This window comes from Acanthopagrus latus, chromosome 23 (assembly GCF_904848185.1).
Source record: "Acanthopagrus latus isolate v.2019 chromosome 23, fAcaLat1.1, whole genome shotgun sequence".
Lineage (NCBI taxonomy): Eukaryota > Metazoa > Chordata > Actinopteri > Spariformes > Sparidae > Acanthopagrus > Acanthopagrus latus.
Window position 1 is genome coordinate 2,942,958 of NC_051061.1, and position 20,069 is coordinate 2,963,026.

Here is a 20,069-nt window from a genome sequence, read left to right on the forward strand (position 1 = left end):
GCACATAGTGGGATATGGATGGACTGGCTATCTAACATGGTCAGTCCTGACTGGCAGCTGTGTGGGCCACTTGTGCTGGCTGTAAGCAATACCCCCACACTGGCAACATCTGAATAATGGGAGTTGCGACACTTTTCTTTCACTTCAAGCACAGCACATCCAAATTATTCCTCCTCCTGAAACTGACACGAGAGACAAGGATTATGTTTTACCACAGCCTGGCTACAATGACACAGACTTTACAGCACAAGATTAAGTTGAGGAAACCTGGTGTACCTCTCATCCACCGACCAAAAACACTGGCAACTCAGAAACACACGGATGTGTGCAGAGCCTGCTTCCTCAAAAACACCCTGTGTATCCAAAACGCATTGTGTAAGCAATCATTAAATTATGTTATATCAGACAGACTTCTGTTGTAGACAGGTTGTGGAAAATGAGAACTATGTGTTTTCCTTTTGTGACAAGTTGAAAAAAGCTGTAACAGTACCATCTTCCACTTCATTTGCTGACCTCTCATCTCCTGCAATTTGACGACTGCACTTGCGCACATCATAGCCTTGTAGCTTAAGATGAAAATACTTGAGTAAGAGTACATGACATTAATATGTTTTTATAAATACTCAAGACATATCAGATCAGAGATCTGCCAGCTCTTATTGGTAATATAAATGGTCAGATGCAGTGAATCCCTCTCTGAGAAGAAATTCTAATATATTTCTGTTGTTAATACAGAACTAAAATGATACAACAAAGAAATAAACACAAATAAGATAAAAAACACACCAGACATTTAACAATACAAGAGCTTACAGCTTAATAATGTGTTATCTTATATACACATGTCAAAGTGTCCATCGTGAAGTATGCCCTGCCCTGCCCTGCCCACACCCACACACACACCCACACACACACATATACACTTGCAAGGTATTTAGCATATTGTGGTGCCTGCAGCCAGCAAATTAGTCACATCTGAAACAGTCTAATTAACCCAGAGGAGCTTAACCCACTTATCACAGCGAGTGAAGAGCGAGAGAAATAGACACACACACACACATACACACACACATAAAGAGAGAGAGTGACGGACTCGGACTATCTCCTAGACTGATTGATTTCTCTCATCAAGTGTGAGCATATGTGTGTATTTGCTTTCTGCAGTCTGATTGATTGGCTAGCATAAAGCACCCTTTCTTGTCCAAAGTTGTACACACACAAACAGAAACAAATACACAGACACACACCAACATACACACACATGTTCATGTGGGCCTGCTTATGATTTAAATTGGGAGAGCAAACTTGGAAAGATAATTGGCTGGGAAATTTCTACCAAGAATAGAAATAGTAATTAAAACAAATTCTCTGCATTTCTACACCGCCTCGCCTCCTGGATTAAAGAAGGAGTCAAATTGCAGTGTGATCAGGATTTGGAATTTTTATAATAAGGATGGCTATATCACATTAGAAATTCTATTTAAAAAAAAAAAAAGGAAGCCTATAATGTACAAACATGAAGCTTATATATTCTTACGATTCTAGGTCAGCCTGCTGTTTTGGGGATGCAGTCATGAAATAAACAACCCCAATACTCACACGCATAACATGTAGGAATCCTGCATCGAAATATGTAAGAAACAACTAGACCTTTATCATATACTGCATATTGTTGAGTTGTGTACTTAGATTATCCCTTATGTTTAGTCAAGGTAATAGTTGCCAATTTAGTTGTCTACTTGGGATGGGGAAGTGGCCATCAAGACTTAACTTAACACAAATGATAAACTTAAAAACGTTAATGTAAACCACAAACATTTGTGCCTGAGTCACATCAGATAGATTTTCATCTGCAATAGTGGTTGTTTAATGCTGATTCACCACCAGTGAGGCGAGTTTGACTGCACTTGTGTTTATTCACGTTACTCAGTGTTTACCGCCCCCAAACAGCCAGATTGATTTACTGTACACTAACTGTTACAGTAGCTGTTAGCAAGCAACAGCACACACCGAGGATTTGTGTGTCTAAGTGTTTAAATCATTTCAGCTCTCCGTAAATTAACCACTCACGATAGATTTGGGTTCTCTCTCCTCTTTTTCCCCCGCTTCTCTTCATAACTTGACAATCATGAAGTAAAGTTTAGAACTGATTTAAATATGTTATTGTTAACTTTATGGTCTAGTTGCAATGCCAATGCCAGTTATTCCATGCCTGTGTTTTACTAGTTTGAAACAGACAGCTCTGTGAGGGTTGTGACTATCAGTGATATTCTCATGTTCTGCACTTGTTTCACATTAAAATACTTACTGACTCAAAAGGCGATATTGCTCCCTTTCATGGGGCTATTTATGCAAATGGGAATCTGAAGGTTTTTAGTATTGCTGACCATAGTTTGAAAAAGTAGAGAAGTTTGAAAAGTAGAAAAATGACTGGAAAAATAGTAACAATCATCTTATAGCTTGCAATAGCTAACTAACAATGACCCATTAACTAACACAACAACAACAGTTTCTGTTGACCAGATATCTCTAAAAATGTTAAAGATACACTAAGCAACAGTACACATTGAGCCAGATATAAAGTGTGTTCGTGATTGTCAAGTCAAACTAAAAATATGAGTTTAGAAAGCAAAGTGCTCATCAGCATAAATGGGAGGAACCATGAGCTACAACGAGTGGCTGCCTGGACGATAAAAAGTGTGACACACAACATCTGACTAACTAAAGGACTGGAAGAAAAGTGCTGTTGAACCATAAGGGAATCCTATGCAAACTGTGCGAGACATCTACGATCACCAGAGAGGCAGCCGGTGCATAGAGTGCGATCGTGGACTGCACAATGAAACGTGCAGGCGCTAGCTGCTAACTGTAGCCACCGCGTCGCTCAGCAGTTCATAGTGAATAGTCAGAACTCTTGAGTAGATGTCTCTTTCAAGTGGAGATGGCACAAAAAGTAAATAACTTGACAGTGGTAACTCATGGGCTTCATTAAGTGGAGATACTAAAGATATGATGTAAAACTATTTGAGACAAATGTGAAGCCTGTGCAACAATGTCTTCTTCTCTCTCCATGCTTGTTTCCTCCCCTTTCACTATGTATCCTTGATTTCTCTTGATTTCCTCTGTTGTATTGCACATGTTTGTGTGTTTGTGTTGTAATGTTTTGCTCTTAGCTGCTACTAATTGTTCTTCCTCCACATAGCAAGTACATCTGTGCTGCTCTTCAGTCTTCTCTCTCTGTCTCTCTCTCTCTCTCACTCTCTCTCTCTCTCTGTCTCTGTCTCTCTCTCTCTCTCTCTCTCTCTGACTCTCTCTCTCTCTCTCTGTCTCTCTCACTCTCTCTCTGTGTCTCACCCCCCCTTCTCTGTCGACTGTAGTTATCAATCATCAGCGCCGTCTCTCTCTCACTCCTCCCCTTGGGGTTGACAGGTCCTATTTTTCATACTGCCTCCACAATGCTGGACTTGGTGACACACACACACACAACACAGGCACACATGCTGAGTCTCTGTCCACTTTTGAATCCTCAACCCCTGTGTGTAAACAGACATAGAAGTAATGCAATTAAAGTTTGTTTTTCTTTGTCTGAGACTTATACAAATTACATACATACATACATACATACATACATACATACATACATACATACATACATACATACATACATACATTTTGTCAGAAGCCTTGTATTAAACTTTTCACATCACTTTTCATTTTATTTGCACTTTCTTTCATTATAGTAATAACTTTAAAATTTTGAAGAAAAATGATTTAATATGGCCCAAAGAAACTTTTGATGAAGCTTATATTTAGGGGCTGCACAGGGTCTTAGCTATGCTGCCATAGGTTTAGACTGTCAGGGGATTTCCCATGATGCACTGAGCTCCTCGCTCTTTCCCTCTGTCTGTACACATTCATGTCTCATGCATGTTACTGACTTTGCTTCTTCCACGGAGTCTCTGTGCTCTCTGGCTGCTGTACCCAATTACTGAAGTGGTGCAAATAAAGACTGATTGATCTGCTCTTTCAAAAACTCTTATCAACTGTTTCAGTATAGCTTCTGAGCTGCTGTTGTTGTGGAGGAGAAGTCTTTATACTATATTCAATGTTTTAAAGCTGTTGGGTTTTTTTTTTTAGTGTTTTATTATTATTTCTTGTTAAATCGATGCAAGCATTTGTAATTAAGAAAGAACTTTTAAATTTGGGCACGCTTATGAGAAAAAAATGTAACCCTTTTAGAAACTTGTATATTGACTGTACATTACACAAAAACAACATGACCTGTGTTAATAGCGATGATGTAAATCAGGAGAAAACCTTTATCGCTTTACTGACTTTCTAAAAGTATATGTAACAACAATGAATCAGAAATGCAGCAATTTGACTTAATATCCTTTTTTCTTTAGATATGAATATAATAATACACTTATGACAAATACAAGATTTAAACAACACCCTGAAATTCTAGGGCTGCAGTAATAATAAAGAAAGTAAAATCCAACAATGTGCAATAAAAACACTTGTACCATACACTGCTTGGAGGGTTTTAGCCCCCCTGAATAATATAAATAGGACACCTGGGTGACATTTAGCTGAAATTGCAATCAACTGTGTTTGGAATGTCTATTATTTGTTTCTATTGTAAATATTCTGCTACACGTTTTTCAATACATATCTATGATTTTACTGCAGGAATGTACACAAATGTTTACGGTCTGTTTAGAATGTGTTTTTAATGGTTTTGAAACTAGTTAGTTAGCAATCAAATAATTTGCTGGAAATAAATAGTGCTTTACACATGGATGACTACAATGAGCAAAGAGTTCTGGAGGGATTTTGAAAGTTGTGGTAATTGTTGTATTTTGTGAGAAAGCAGTGAGAAATTATCAATAGTTTTCTCCACAGACACCTTTGTTTTTGCTGACTTTTTGTAGATTTTTGACAATGTGACATCAGAACGAAGATTTTTTTTAATTCATTCTTTTTTATGTTTCATAAATCTGCATTTCCTTTTCATTAATATTCATCTTGCCAGAACATACAACTAATGTCAGGTTTCATGTGGACAAGTAAATCTTACAAAGAGATGGGGCTTATACAGTATACTGCAGATACTGCAGAGATAAACAGTGTGGTTGAATGAAAAGAAGAAGCAATGAAAGAAGGAGGAAAAGGGAAATGAAAGAAAAAAGAAAAGATGAAAGGTATAAAAAAAAAAGGTAAAGAAATGGGAGGAACAAAGGATAGACAAATAATTACTGAAACACAGTGATATAGAAATATAAGCAGGCAAATCAGTGCAGCTACATGAGTGTGTGCATTTGTGTGTGTGTGTGTGTGTGTGTGTGTGTGTTCATGTAGTCTTGCCGACTTCAGCATTTTTCTTCACATTATTCTTGGTCATTTGATTTGAGAGGCTCTCAGGATGAACCTGCCGATGCAAGCACTTTTACAACAGCAGTACTACACACACACACACACACACACACACACACACACACACACACAAACCTTGTTTTCATCACTTGTAAGGACATAAACTTGCATTCATTTCCTGGAGACTTACTCTAACCATTGCTGCTATTTGTCTAAACTAACTTAACCCCAACCCTTACCCAACCCTCTAACCTTAACCCAACTATTTACCTTCAACATTATTATTCTGTGTTGGTAATGTAAGTATTTTGGTCCCAATGAAGCTGTCACACTCCACACCACAGGTAGGCTGCTAGTTTTGGGACCTGTCAAATGTAGAAAAATATAACCACTCAAGCTAAGACATTTAGTTGAACGTCAAATGGAGTGGTTACAACTTCAACAAGGGGCCTACCAGAAGCTTGTGGATGGCTATCAAAAGCACCTAACTGAAGTGAAAATGGCCAGGAAAAATGTTTTGTATGTGTATTTTTTTTAACCCAGCAAATATGAACCAAACTTCATGGATGTTTCTAGTAACAAAGTAGTATGTGTTCCCCTCATTAAATCTCCAAAAAATAAGAGCTGTAGAACTCATTGAACTGAAGACCGCCATGATGTACATTTTCTTTAAGTGTATGTAAATCTTTGACCTTAACTGTACTTATAAATCTCTACAAATACAAAATCCTCTTCTCTGCTGTCTCCCAGTTAATAATTGCCATGAACTAAAAATCCTCATCTGTGTGTACACAATGCAGTTGCTTTGGCAAAGATGCCAGTTTACCCTATGGGTGCCCAGTATCGCCAGCAAACCCAGTATAAGATTGTTATAAATGACAAAGTTAAAAATGCTCAGTGAAGTAAAATGTCTGAACAGAAAACACTCTGTTCACACTGCTGCCATTTTACAAAAGATACATTATCCACCACCACACTGCCAGACTACAGAGTAGCTTTTTTTTCCTCTTGAGACTCCTTCTTTGCTTTTTGTGTGTATATACGTAGCTCAGCGGATTACATAAATGCAAAACATACATTTAATTATACAATATTATATTGCGTGATGACCTATGTTATGATTTCTGCAGGCAGTATGGAGCCATAAGCTGTGGCTCGAGTCAGTAGTTGCAGCCCATTTACAAATTAGATGCTTTACAGAAATTCACGATGGAGTCATCACAACATCCTTGTTTATGTCAAAGAAAAAAATCATGAAATGCAGTTATTGTGCTCTGGATTTTCTTTATGTTATGACTCACTCACTGACAATACACCCCTCTGCTCAGCTCAGCCACAGCACAGTAAACACTGGCTTTACGTTACATTATGCCATGTGAAGCAAAATGTTAATACAGTCATACAACTGGAGCGTCAATGGCAGAGAGCAGGCCTGGAGGAAAACAAGTGAACATTCACGTATGTACACTACACCACATGACTGAGCAGATAACACATCACTGAGCACTGAACTGCATCTTACACTGCAAGCAGGACAGGCTTCCAGTTTGCTCACATGGTACCATGACTAGTTATTGTTTGAACCTATTTTAACAAACTTCTTTTTTTTTTTTTTAAATACCACAATAGTTTTTTCACAGTGTTTAGAACTTTCAAGTGTATACATGCATAAATAGCCAAGCAATTAACTATTTACAGGTGTTTGAGTTGGAAATGCAGTTTGAGCCTCCTGGAGTAACTGAGCATGACTGACAGGTGTTTTTTTTTTCCATACCTGACAGGTGCCTAATGCAGTCAATGATACATGATACACTGATTTTCTATATTTTTATCAAGCAGTTGTTACCATGATTACAGCTTGTCTATTTACCCTGAGTACAGACAGGTACGGTGTAGATGACTGTGACATGGCATTGTTCTACACACAAAGTTACAGAATATAAAATGTACGCTCACTGGCCACTATATTAGTTACACCTTGCTAGTACCGGGTTGGACCCCCTTTTGCCTTCAGAACTGCCTTAATGCTTTGTGGCATACTTTCAACAAGATGTTGGAAACATTCCTCAGAGATTTTCCATGATGCAATCTCCTGCCACACCGCGTCCCAAAGGTGCTCTACTGGATGGTGACTGTGGAGGCCATTGGAGTACAGTGAACTCATTGATATGTTCAAGAAACCAATTTGAGATGATATGAGTTTTGTGACATGGTGCATTATCCCAGTGACAGTAGCCATCAGAAGATGGGTACACTGTGACATAAAGGGATGGACATGGTCAGCAACAATACTCAGGTAGGCTGTGGCGTTTAAACAAAGCTCAATTGGTACTAAGGGGCTCAAAGTCTGCCAAGAAAATAGCCCTTACACTATTACACCACCATCATCAGCCTGAACCATTGATACAAGGCAGGATGGATCCATGCTTTCCTGTTGCTTACGCCAAATTATGACCCTACCATCTGAATGTAGCAGCTGAAATTGTCTCTGTTTTCTAATCTGTTATCCAATTTTGGTCAGCCTGTGCGTATTGTAGGCTCAGTTTCCTGTTCTTAGCTGACAGGAGTGGCACTTGTGGTGTGTCTTCTGCTGCTGTAGCCCATCTGCTCCATGGTTCGATGTGTTGTGACTTTAGAGCTGGCATTCTGCATACCTTGGTTGTAATGAGTGGTTATTTGAGTTACTGTTGCCTTTCTATCATCTTGAACTAGTCTGCCCACCTGCCAGGTGGCTGAAGTCATTATTCATTGTTGAAAACGGGAAACTGGAAGACTCAGGACTGCGGACATACAAAGTGTCACTACCTTTAATCAAGACTATGTCTCATAAAAAGTTTCAAACGGCGCTGGGGAAGAAGCGGAGACGAAAAAAAAAGGGAGAAAGGACTAAATGGGTGAAATCATGAACACTACATTGATGAGGTAAGACTTTTTTTCCTTGTCTTTTCAGTGATCTCTCTAACCAACACATTCCACCACTGATTCAACCTGCTCTGTCCACCACAAAAACGCTGTCAAGGGCCCACTTGTGCCAACAGAACAGGACAACACAGATGGGCCTAGTTGTTGATAATCCTGTTCTTCAATTTCACCTTCACCTGTGGGAGGGCTTTAAAATGAACCAGAGCTCCATTAATTAATTATTATCATTATTATAAAATAAACATATGTCATTACATATAAGTTAACATTTTACCATGAATGTACTTCACAAGGTATATCACCTTAACAGGTGACAATGTTAAGTGAAGTGACACATTTGTTACTGAGTTTTTATTGAGCCTTGAGTTTGTTTATTTTTGAAAAAGTTGCATTGTGGAAAATGTAGGATTAAGCAATTTCAAGTAGGATATATGTAAAATTGTCTATCTTGTTTGTCATGTTGTCATTTTGAGTTATATGGTTATATAGTTATATATAGTTATTGAGTTATATAAAGTATATATCTTAACATGACTGTCTGACCTATCTTTAAAAATGTGTGCAAAAGCAGCAGGCTGTTGATATGATATAGTGGTAATAGGTCAGTAATAATTTATTATAAATTGTATTATTAAGCAATTATAAGGAAAAGACAATGCTACATACTGCTCACTTTGCTTTTCACTTCTTCTTTTTTATCGTGTGTGTGTGTGTGTGTGAGAGAGAGAGAGAGAGAGAGAAAGAGAGAGAGAGAGAGAGAGAAAGAGAGAGAGAGAGAGAGAGAGAGAGAGAGAGAGAGAGAGAGAGAGAGAGAGAGAGAGAGAGAGAGAGAGGATGATCAGCACATTAAAGGAAGGGCCAGAACCATATGTTAATTATATAAATGATCGGCTTTAATCAGACTCAGTCATGTAGCAAGTTAGTGAGGAAAGAGAATGTGTAGATCCAGCACAACCCAATTAATATTCAGCTGGAACTCTGTGTGTGTGTGTGTGAGAGTGTGTGTAGCTGTGGACTAAGTGAGAGTGAATTAATAGTTTGATGAGGGAGGAAAGAGTTGGAGTGGCTTGGCTTTGCTCTCCATCTGTCTTCACCTCAGTCGTCTTTGAATACACACACATACACCCACAAAAAGAGAAAGCCTTAAAGAAGGCATCTGTGTCCAGCGAGAGGTGAATATACATATTTTATGGGGTAAGTTGAATTTTAGCACATCTAAAGCCACAAGAGGAGCTACTGTAGAAGCTGCATGGAAGTTGTTGGCAACACAGTTGTCTATGCCAGCTGCTCATCCACACAGATAGACAAATACTATGCAGAAATACAAATGGATGAGGGCTAAATAGCGATGACAATGTAACGTTTTATCTTTACTACCTGTTAAACTCAATTTCACTACACATTCACCAACAGTGTACTAGCTAGTCAACAAAAGATATTCTGGAGGTCCACTTTTGGTCATTTGGTCATAAAATCATTTTCAAATGATGTCTAAAAACATTCTTAAGAAGCATCTGGAAAGATGGCCCTTGCATAAAACAAGGCTGTATATACAGTGACAGTATGATTGAAAATTATGCTTCATTACAAGAGAAAACCGAGCAAAAGTACACTGCACCACATTAGACCAATAAACAGTCCCACTGATGGATGACATACTGTGATCCAGGTGGTGCTCGGTTTTGGCTCAGAGACCGTTTTGAAACGAGTAACAGTAAGATGGTCAGCTGGTGACAAACAATAGGGTACAAATGAAAGGTGCCATATACCAAATGGAATAATTAAAAGGAAAAGAAAACCTAGACCTTTCAAAGCATGATTTTCATCATACGCTATAACATAGAATCATAACATTTATATTCCCAACTACCTATTTCAATACCTGCTAACACTGTTGTGTCTGTGTGTAGTGTGGGAATACTCTGACCTAGATGGAGCAGCAAATCTACATCAGCCACCTCATTATGTGACAGAGCACACACACTCAAACGCGCGTGTGCGTGTGTGTGTGTGTGTTAATCCACCTCACTATTAGGTAAAGGACTGCGTCAAGATCGATGTGCTTTGACACAAAGTGAGAACACAGAGAGAACTCCTGATCCTTCCATTGACTGGAGGGAGAGAGAGAGAGACAGAAAGAGACGAAGAGAGAGAAACCTTTATAGGATTCCATTTAAATGGTCCGTCTCTCAAAGTAGTCCTTTCTTTCATATTCAGTATTCAGTATTAAACGAAGTGAAGAGGAGGAAATGTAAGGAAAAGCAAGGGACGAAAGAAAGGGAGAGGAAAAGAGGGAAAAGGAAAAAGAAAACACAAAACAATGAAAGGAAATTAAATCAGAGACGGCTGCAGAAAGCAGCAAGGATGTATGGCAGCCTCACAGCCATTATTCAAAGACCATAACAACATCAAATTTGCATTTTGTCACATCAGCAGATTTGGTAGATATCGGTAATTGTCTGCTGGTGTGTGTGTGTGTGTGTGTGTGTGTGTGTGTGTGTGTGTGTGTGTGTGTGTGTGAGCGTGTGTGTGTGCGTGTGTGAGCAAGAATGGGAGGGAAAAAGAGAAAAGCACATGAATGGGGCTTAAATATATTTAGTGACCTTGGAGTCATAGCTTCCACCTCCCTCTTGCTGTATTTCAATTTAAAATTACAGCTGAAGACACAGCTTTTAAACTGCCTTCTAAAGGTGGTGCCAATACTATTCTGTATTCTGCTTATTGAATTCTGTTCTAAATAAATCCTTCTTCCAGGTCCTGCTGTTTCATTTGAGTACAAACAAAAAAATGGCCTCTAGCTACACTATGGTAAACTGGCGCTAACTGCCAGTAACAGATGGATGTTGATGCTGGCATGGGTGTTTAAAATATCCCATCTTCTCATCTGTTATCTGGAGAGACAGTGGATGGGACACAGACTTATATATGCTATATACTGATATACCTAGATAAATCTATCATAAACATTCTATTGTATAACTAGACTAAAAGCATTGTACTTATTAAAAATTACATCCGCACTACAGTTGGATATATTAATGGGAATATAAGCACACCAGAGCAACATCTCTCTATAAAAGCAAGGAATCTCTGTCTGTCTGTGTATGTGTGCCTCAAATATCTCTACAGATCAGGATCAGACTGACCTGAGATTTTCAACATGGCTGCTGCGTGGTTTAAGGGTGTGCAGCGTCGCATTTGTTTGAACTACAATGATACCGTTAACAAATTATTTCAGAAATGCTTTAAGAATTCCGCTAGTATTGTTAACCATAGCCACCAAAGTCATGTGCGCACCAGAGCCAATCACTGCACACCATAGCCACGTGCGCACCAGAACCAATCACTGCACACCATAGCCACGTGTGCACCAGAACCAATCACTGCAGAGCTCATCCCCACAACATACGTTAAAAAATAAACAGATTTATACCTGCAGTGGCGCACGCTGTTCGGGTCTGACACGTTTGCTTTGTGTCTGGTGCAGGAGTGTATAGTTAGTGTGTATAGTTAGTGTGTTATGTACTGTGTTTAGTATGTAGTGTAGTCATTCTTTTGTGTTGTGAGTCAAAACAACCTAGAGACTGGAATGAATGTGAAGCAGGCAGTGCAGCTGGAAGGAGATAAGGCATTGCCTGCATTTAAATGTAAATGGTTACATATAACTTTGTAAATTTCAAAAACGTATGCACAAATTAAGCAAACAACAATTTATATTTGCATTATAAGTAATAAAAATGGTTTGTTAAACATATTATATATTATATTTATAATATAATATATCATAAATATAATATTATATATTAGAAAATCTAACTTTTTCCTATTTGGATTTTATGTTTTTTTGTGATTTTAGGTCCATAGTGTTAATATAGTATGTCACAATGAAACAATAACTGTACAGTCACACATGTGAGGTTGTGCTGAAAATAATGACACCAAACAAGGCAAGGTAAATAGGTTTTAAGGTGAAATATAATGGTAAAATCAAAAGTAGTCAAAAATGACCAACCTCATTTGCCATCCATGAAAATGCTGCGTAACCTCCCACTTTTCTATAGGAATGCATGCTTCCTATGGACAGTACACTAGTAAAATTAATGGTTTAAGGGTAAACACAAATTGTATGTGTTTACAGGTCATGGGGAGTCCAACTGTATATCAGTAGTATGACTACCACTTTTATACAGACATTAACTCTATCGATTATATTCTGAATGAGACATTCTGATGATGGAAGTTGCTAAGGAGTGATTCTTTCTGATCTCTGATGAATTGCACATGTTCAGTACCTAAAATTAGCATGCTCACCGGATGTTGTGTTCACATCACAGCCAAGCCAAGAGGGAGGCGATAAATATCCCTGACTAATGCAGGCTTAACTGACCCAGGAGTAAATCCTGATCATTTTCATTCACGTTGCATGCAAAAGCACGATTGGGTGTAAGTGGGTTTTTTTGGCCACTATGAAAAACTTACAGTGTACTGAGACATCACCTTGTTTCACTACACAGTCTTCAGACTTTTCAATACTTAATGCCTACATGATCCACAATGCAATTTAGCCACTGAGTGACATCAATGGAGGCAATTTGTCAGATTACATGCTGCTTCAACTCGAGCCACAAAAGGCTTAATATACAGTGTGCAGTTGTACTCTAGAAGTCCTGTAAACATTTAATCTATGAAGTTGCTGTGGGCTACATGTTAACATCCAGCATGCTAATTAGCGATGCCACAATTCAAGATTCAGTTCAATTTGTCTTTCAATTTCAAGATCTCAACTAATCAAATTTCCAATTGAAACTTTTTTTTGCACATGGTTTAATGTGTGCACAGTGCAATAACTAGCTTTTTAACTGCAGTACACTAAGAGGTAGTTTAATTTTAATGATTTATTTAGAATGTCATTTCAGTAGATTATTTCACAAGTTATTTTGGAACAAACTGTTAAAGACAAAACTAAAAGAATCATGGTAGAGGCAGGGGTGTACTGTAACAGGCTGTCCTGCATTTACTAGGGGGAGCTCATTTAGATCAATTACCAGCTCCCCATGGTAGCATGCTATGCAACATTTGCTAATTACATTTGCTATACACAAAGTATACCTGGTAGCATTGCCATTAGCTTTGCGTATAATTGGAAATAAAACCATAAATCAATAAATACATTTGGGGTAAATATATGATTTGTTATGTTTACTTTATTGACTTGATAATGGTGCAAAATTAAATGTCAAAGAATCAGCAAAATTATTCCAATCCATGTTTGGGGTCACATGGACATCCTCATCATCAGTATTATCACAGTGATCAGAAACACCTAGAAATCAGTATTAAAGGGGCTCTATGTGAAAAGTTGGAGCAGTTTACACATAATAAACACTTTCTTATTGGTCATATGTAAATATAAATACATAACAACAAAAATAGTGTATCTTTTATTGTTTAGACACTATACAGTACAATTAGCATAAACATCTATATGCAGGAAGCACGTCCAGAGGTTTCTTGACTGATGATAAACACAGGTCAGTGTTGGCCAACAGGTCAAGCTGCCGATGTTGACGCTGTCTCAATCTTCTCAGGTTTTAGCAGTGGTTGTCCTGTAGAAAGAATAGCACAATTACTTAACTGACAGTAAATACAGCTTTTCATGAACCTTGAAATTACTTTCAATGTATTTCAACAACACAGCTTTGGTTGTATTTTATGCAATGACATTTTCCTGAAAACAACCAGAAATAGCCTCTGTTACATCAGAATTGTGCCATTTACAGTCATTTCATGTTTACCAGTTCTATCTTTTAGGGGGGTAGCAAAATGTCACTTTCAGAGTAATTTACATAGTTTCACATTCTAATTATTAATTATTAACTAATTATTAACTATGCATTTTAACAGTAGTGTGTTCAAGCTCTACTGGGTGGACTTTTTGTCGTAAACCTTTGGAGTACTTGGTCTAAGAGAAAGAAGTTCCATTATCTCTGCAAAAATTATAATTACAGAAAACTGGATGAGGGTGGTGAACTACACCAATCAGGCTTAATATTATGACCACTGACAAGTGAAGGGAATAACACTGATCATCTCCTCATCATGGCACCTGTTAGTGGGTGGGATATATTAGGCAGCATATTAACATGTTGTCCTCAAAGTTGATGTGTTAGAAGCAGGAATATGGGCAAGAATAAAGATTTGAGCAAATTTAACAAGGGCCAAATTGTGATGGCTAGACGACTGGGTCAGAGCATCTCCAAAACTGCAGCTCTTGTGAGGTGTCCCAGTCTTGCAAGTCCAATCCAACAGCCGAGTTACTGCTGCTCTAATTGCTTAATACTGGCTCTGATAGGAAGGTGTCAGAATATACAGTGCATCGCAGTTAGTTGTGTATGGGGATGCATAGCCGTATGCCAGTCAGGGTGCCCATGCTGGCCCCTCTCCAAAGAGCCAACAACGGGCACATAATCATTAGAACTGGACCAGGGAACAGTGGAAGGAGGTGGCCAGGGCTGTTGAATCATGTTATCTTTTACATCACATGGTGATGTGCATGCGCCTCGCCTACGTGGGGAACACATGGCACCAGGATGCACTACAGGAAGAAGGCAAGCCGGCAGAGGCAGTGTGATGCTTTGGGCAATTTTCTGTTTGGTAACCTTGGGTCCTGCCATTCATGTGGATATTACATTGACATGTAACACCTACCTACACATTGTTGCATTGTTGCGATTATGTTGTTGCTGTACACTTCAAGGATGAAAAACATGACATTTCCACCTTACAGTTTTGTGGCATTGAAAAAGTAAGTTTGCCACCAAGAGGGGATGATCTTGACCTGTTTTTTTTAAAAAGACTTGAGGCTTATTGGATCTTCATCTTATAGACCATGTTTCCCAGGGGTCTAAACGATGAACTGAATGTGATGTTATGAGTTGGGGCTGATCTGTGTCTAAATACATAATTTCTTCTCATACATATTTCTCCACTTTATGGTTGTCTTATATTATATTCTGTATTAAACTATTTCTATAAAGCCTTGGTATGTATATCTAATGTTTGCCTAATTTTAATTCTATGTCCTTTAATGCAGAATTTACAAAACTGAACCTGAGAAATTCCTATTGTCTCATGTGAATTTTATTGTGAAGTGTACCCTTAAATGTATATTGAAATATAAGACAATGCTTCCTAGTGGTCTTGACGTCTTCCTTCTCATTGTGATGTAATGAGCCAGCCTGTCCTGTGATCTCTGAGAGTAAGCTGTTTTTCTAGCCAGTTCCAACAGTACATTTCTTTGAAGCGCTAACCTACTTTTGTATTACATTTATATTGTTATACTATTCCTATTGTGTACACAGTGGCATTTATTGACATAAGTGTGTCGGTCAAGATGTGTTTGATGGCATTTTGAGAGATGTCTGTCTGCACTGATTGGGCCATGTAAGTCCACAACTATACTTAAAACTCATCCCCCATTGTCTTAGGATAAACTGATGAAGGTCTAAGTGCCAAAAGGTTGTCATCAATAAACCTAAACACAAGTTGATTGGTCTTTTTTCCTGGTGCAACTAATGAAATAATGCCATTCTTTTTTGTATGATATCCCTGCTAAGGAGAACATTCATGCACATGAAGTAAACCAAATTGATATGAAAGAAGTTAAAATGTACATATGAAAGACACATATTACATGAGTAACAGTGGTCTGATCCATGTTGCTATCAGAATCAAGTTACACTCACCTGTCAGAGAGATGCTCTGCAGACATAGTGGAAACAGCAGGACATGGTTCTGTAGTGAACTGACCCTTCAAAGGGTGGAAGTCGATGCATCCCTCTCCAACTGTTGGACACAGAAATAGGATAGATCAGCACATTTGTAATACGCCTGGTTGAAATTGAACCTCTCATAAATGACATCTAACAACATCTGCTTACAAATACAATACAAACTATATTCACATATATGTAGTCTTCCCATGACCACCGAACAGTGAACACAGAATTTATCCTGCTCTCATATACAGCTCATCTGGCTAATGCACAGCCCAAGGTAGCATTACATGTGTTAGAGCCACAGTATGTGTAAATGTTGGCCTGCGTGTAAATGGTAGTGTTACATGTAAATATGTTTCATATGGCAGTAGTCTATCATAGCTAGCTAGCTACCAACAACAATTGATGCTAACGATGGGCTAATACATACAATGGCATTGTAAGGAACTAACATTAACTATGTTGACTACATAATGCAGAACCATAATACACTTCCCCCAAAAAAACCCCAACCAGCTCATTACCTGTCCGATAGCAAAAATGCTAACATGACATCCGTGTTCAGGCCACTTGACTCCTTCAGTTGTCGCCATCACTAAAAAGCCACTCTGATGATTAACACTTGGGTTCAGAGTCGTTGGTCAAACCGGCTTTCATGTGGGTTTTCATAGTCTAGCTGAGCCCAGGTGTGGATGGTTGTTAAGCTGTCTGGAGAGAGAACTCAGTACAGTATTGTTAGTGGGTGATAAGTAATGTCTTAGGCCACCTTCTCTGTTCAAAGATGGTCGTTCCAATTTGATGTAGATGGATTCCTTTACTCCTCTTTCAAACCACCTGTCTTCTCCGGCCAAGATGTTTACATTATTGTCCTCAAAGGAATATTTTTTTCTCCTTCAGATGTAAGTGGACAGCAGAGTTTCGGCCTGACGTGTTGTGTTGCGCCATTCGTTTGTGGAGAGGTTGTTTTGTCTCCTCATGCATTCCTGGCTGCACTGAACAGCGAGTTCAGTTCAGTATTTCTTTTTCTCTCTTTCGGCAGTGTAAGCTGTGGTAGGTACAGCTGATGATGAGAAGCGTGGCTGTAGATTCTCTGCCTTTCTTGTCATAAACAGGCCGCCATAGGTCCAGCACTGTGTTTAGACCCCAGTCACAAGCAATGAGTGATGGGTGGAGTCAGCGCAGGATGGGCAGAGTGGTCAGGTAAGGCAGAATAATTGACAGGAAGACTGTCCATACAAAATCTTCGGGCAGCTAAAATTGATTAGATGACGTTTTCACAGCCCTGTTGCTGCCAGAGACCACACATTTGCTGGGTTTATTTTCCAAATAACGTCATATTTTGATTGCTGTTTGGTTGTTAAGACATTTTATACAAATATGATACAAAATGTTTTTGAACATAATTACCTACTCCAGATTTAAATATCACAAAAAGACTATTACAAATAGCTAAATTGTAATAACCACCCTGTGTGTGTGTGTGTGTGTGTGTGAGAGAGAGAGAGAGAGAGAGAGAGAGAGATGGGAGTATATCTGTGCTGTATGGCTAACCAAGGTGGGGCCAGGATGGAATGTTAAACAGTTTTCAGATCGATGTCAGTGAACGCAACTCAACTGCGCCATTTGTTCAGCGTGAGAGATGTCAATACACCCATGAGGGTCATCCGTCTCTGTGATTTCCCCCAGTGTGTAGGTGTGTCTGTCTTTGTGTATCAGCTCACTCAGAATTCTCACTCTATAGATATTTCTCTCTCTCGCTCTCCTGCATGGAGCTGTGCTCTCACACACACTCACTCACTCACTCACACACACACACACACACACACACACACACACACACACACACACACACATTACAAATACTCTCTTCTGTCTCTAAGAACATTTCCAATTATTGCTTTAAGTGCTCTTCCATCACTGAATGTCAAGTATCGAGTGTCACCCGACATACACACAGACAATCTGCGTGCACCCTTCTGTCGAGTGTGCGTGAGTGTGGGTGCGCACTTGTGTGTGTGTTTGTAAAGAGTGATGAATGAAACTGTCTGTGCAGTGATCAATTGGGTAACACAGGAATTCAATTCAGAGCATGCTTCAGAGCCCTGAATTCCTCTAAATAATATAAAAAAATTATGTGATGCTTCACTGATTTGTAATTTTCTCTCTTCACAGGGAGGTCAAAGGTCAAGCTGTTTCAAAAGACCACACTGAGGCTGAGGGGGTTTCAAATTCTTGACAGAAGACTTTCACTGGGGGTGTAATTCAATAATTTGGATACTGTATTTTCAGATAATGTGCTTTCAGTCAGCACAACTGCAAACAACATCCAATTAATAGAGATATTTGTTTCTATCCTCTGCAATTTGATTTCCTTTATATCTATAAATTCTTATAACTTCAGCATCGAAAGCAACTTCCTGTGTATATATATCAAAATGTAAAGAATAAAATGTAAATTATCAGTAACAAGATTTGAATTGACCTCAATGACTGAGATAACCCAACACACCCTCAAAAGTTAACGACTGAATAGGCTGATTGCCAGCGACTCCAACAGCGGCGTATAGCACCGTTCCCACTCTCTAGTGTACCAGCCCCAGGCACACTAGACCTTCACAGTACAGTTTGGTTATGTTTAAGGAAACATTGTGCTATGGGTTAAATGTTACTTGTGTTACATTGGTTATGAATGCATCCATGTTACATACCTAATTTAAGTTGGACAACAACAACTTAGTACTCATCACTCATGAGTCCTCTAAAAATGTGCATTTAGCATGAGAGCTGTTGTTGTAGGTTACAGTAATTTCACTCCTATCAAAGTTAGTTTCAAACCAACCTTCATTTCCAAAATGCCAACAGAGCTTTTCAGATTTCATGTGGAAAGTTTACTTAATTTCTGGACTTCTGGACTTCATCTTTACTTTACTGTCTCAGTGGTGTTATTGTAGTACAGTATTATACTGTATAAAGGATAAAGCTACACAAATAGTGGTACATATAAAACAGTTAATTTGCAGTGAAATGATTACCAGCTGAAAACTGATGATGTTTTTACTTTATGAGTCTGTTTGTGTGTTAACTGCCATGGTGCCAACTTGTAGTGCTGCCAGGTTTAAGCCTGTCTGTGTGGACAGATCTTTTCAATGTGATCAAGTCACAACTGTGTGAGATACAGTCACGGAACTTCACATCAGTGTGGACGAGATCGAAACAAAGGCTGAGTCTAAAGATGGATGTGGTCTGATGCAGCTGGTGTGATCTTATTACAAGATGGTCTCTGTTTTTATTCATATTCTCCAGTATCTAGGGTTGTGTAAAAAACACATACAAACCTGCAGAAAATGAGGAAAACCATCTTCAGGGAGCAATATGCTGTAACATTTGCGCTGCTAGGAGACCAGAGCACTTTAGTTTGGATATGGAGTGTAAGTGATATAAACTGAACACGTTCATCAAAAAGTGAAGCAGCTTTAGAATCGGAGGCACCAACTTCACACTGATGCTTGTCTGAGTATGTGTAAGAGTTTCAGTGTGTGTCAGAGAAAAAGAAAGACAGGGTCAGAGTTTTTTTTTTTCTTTTTTTTCAACTTGTCTTGCCCTTCTTTCCAGTGTTGAGGGGCAGTACTGAATAATGTGTAACTGTTATAAAGTTTTCATAGTGATCATTAAATAAACTTCAATTATACAAGGAGTACCACCCAAGCAATCTGATTGGTCAACTCAACATTTAGAATGTGCTATAAATGAGCACAACAGAACACCTTGCTCATCACTTCAAATATTCCTCCGTCGTTTCCATGGAAACACTGTAACCTCAGAGCTGGAGCAAAAGCCAGTTTATTTATTGTTAAACACAGGCTGCAATTTAAAAAAAAAAAAAAAAAAAAAGACAGTGGGGTATTTTTAAAACATTTTTATTCATTAGAATAAATGTTGAACCTCAGTGGGCCTCTACAGATTATGACCTCATCTTTTTTTTTTTTTTTTTTT

At 38.6% G+C, this 20,069-nt stretch overlaps 1 protein-coding gene and 1 long non-coding RNA gene across 8 annotated transcripts in view; both read right to left on the minus strand.

The window, feature by feature from the left end:
- The window catches only part of rbfox1 (RNA binding fox-1 homolog 1), a 132,141-nt gene that overhangs the window by 94,449 nt on the left and 17,623 nt on the right, over positions 1-20,069 (minus strand). The gene's annotated exons all lie outside the window — the stretch shown is intronic.
- LOC119014541 lies at positions 13,497-16,937 on the minus strand. Its single transcript, XR_005072995.1, has 3 exons — positions 16,601-16,937; positions 16,044-16,143; positions 13,497-13,904 (listed from the first exon to the last, which is right to left on the minus strand). It is a non-coding gene; the product is annotated as an uncharacterized LOC119014541 (long non-coding RNA).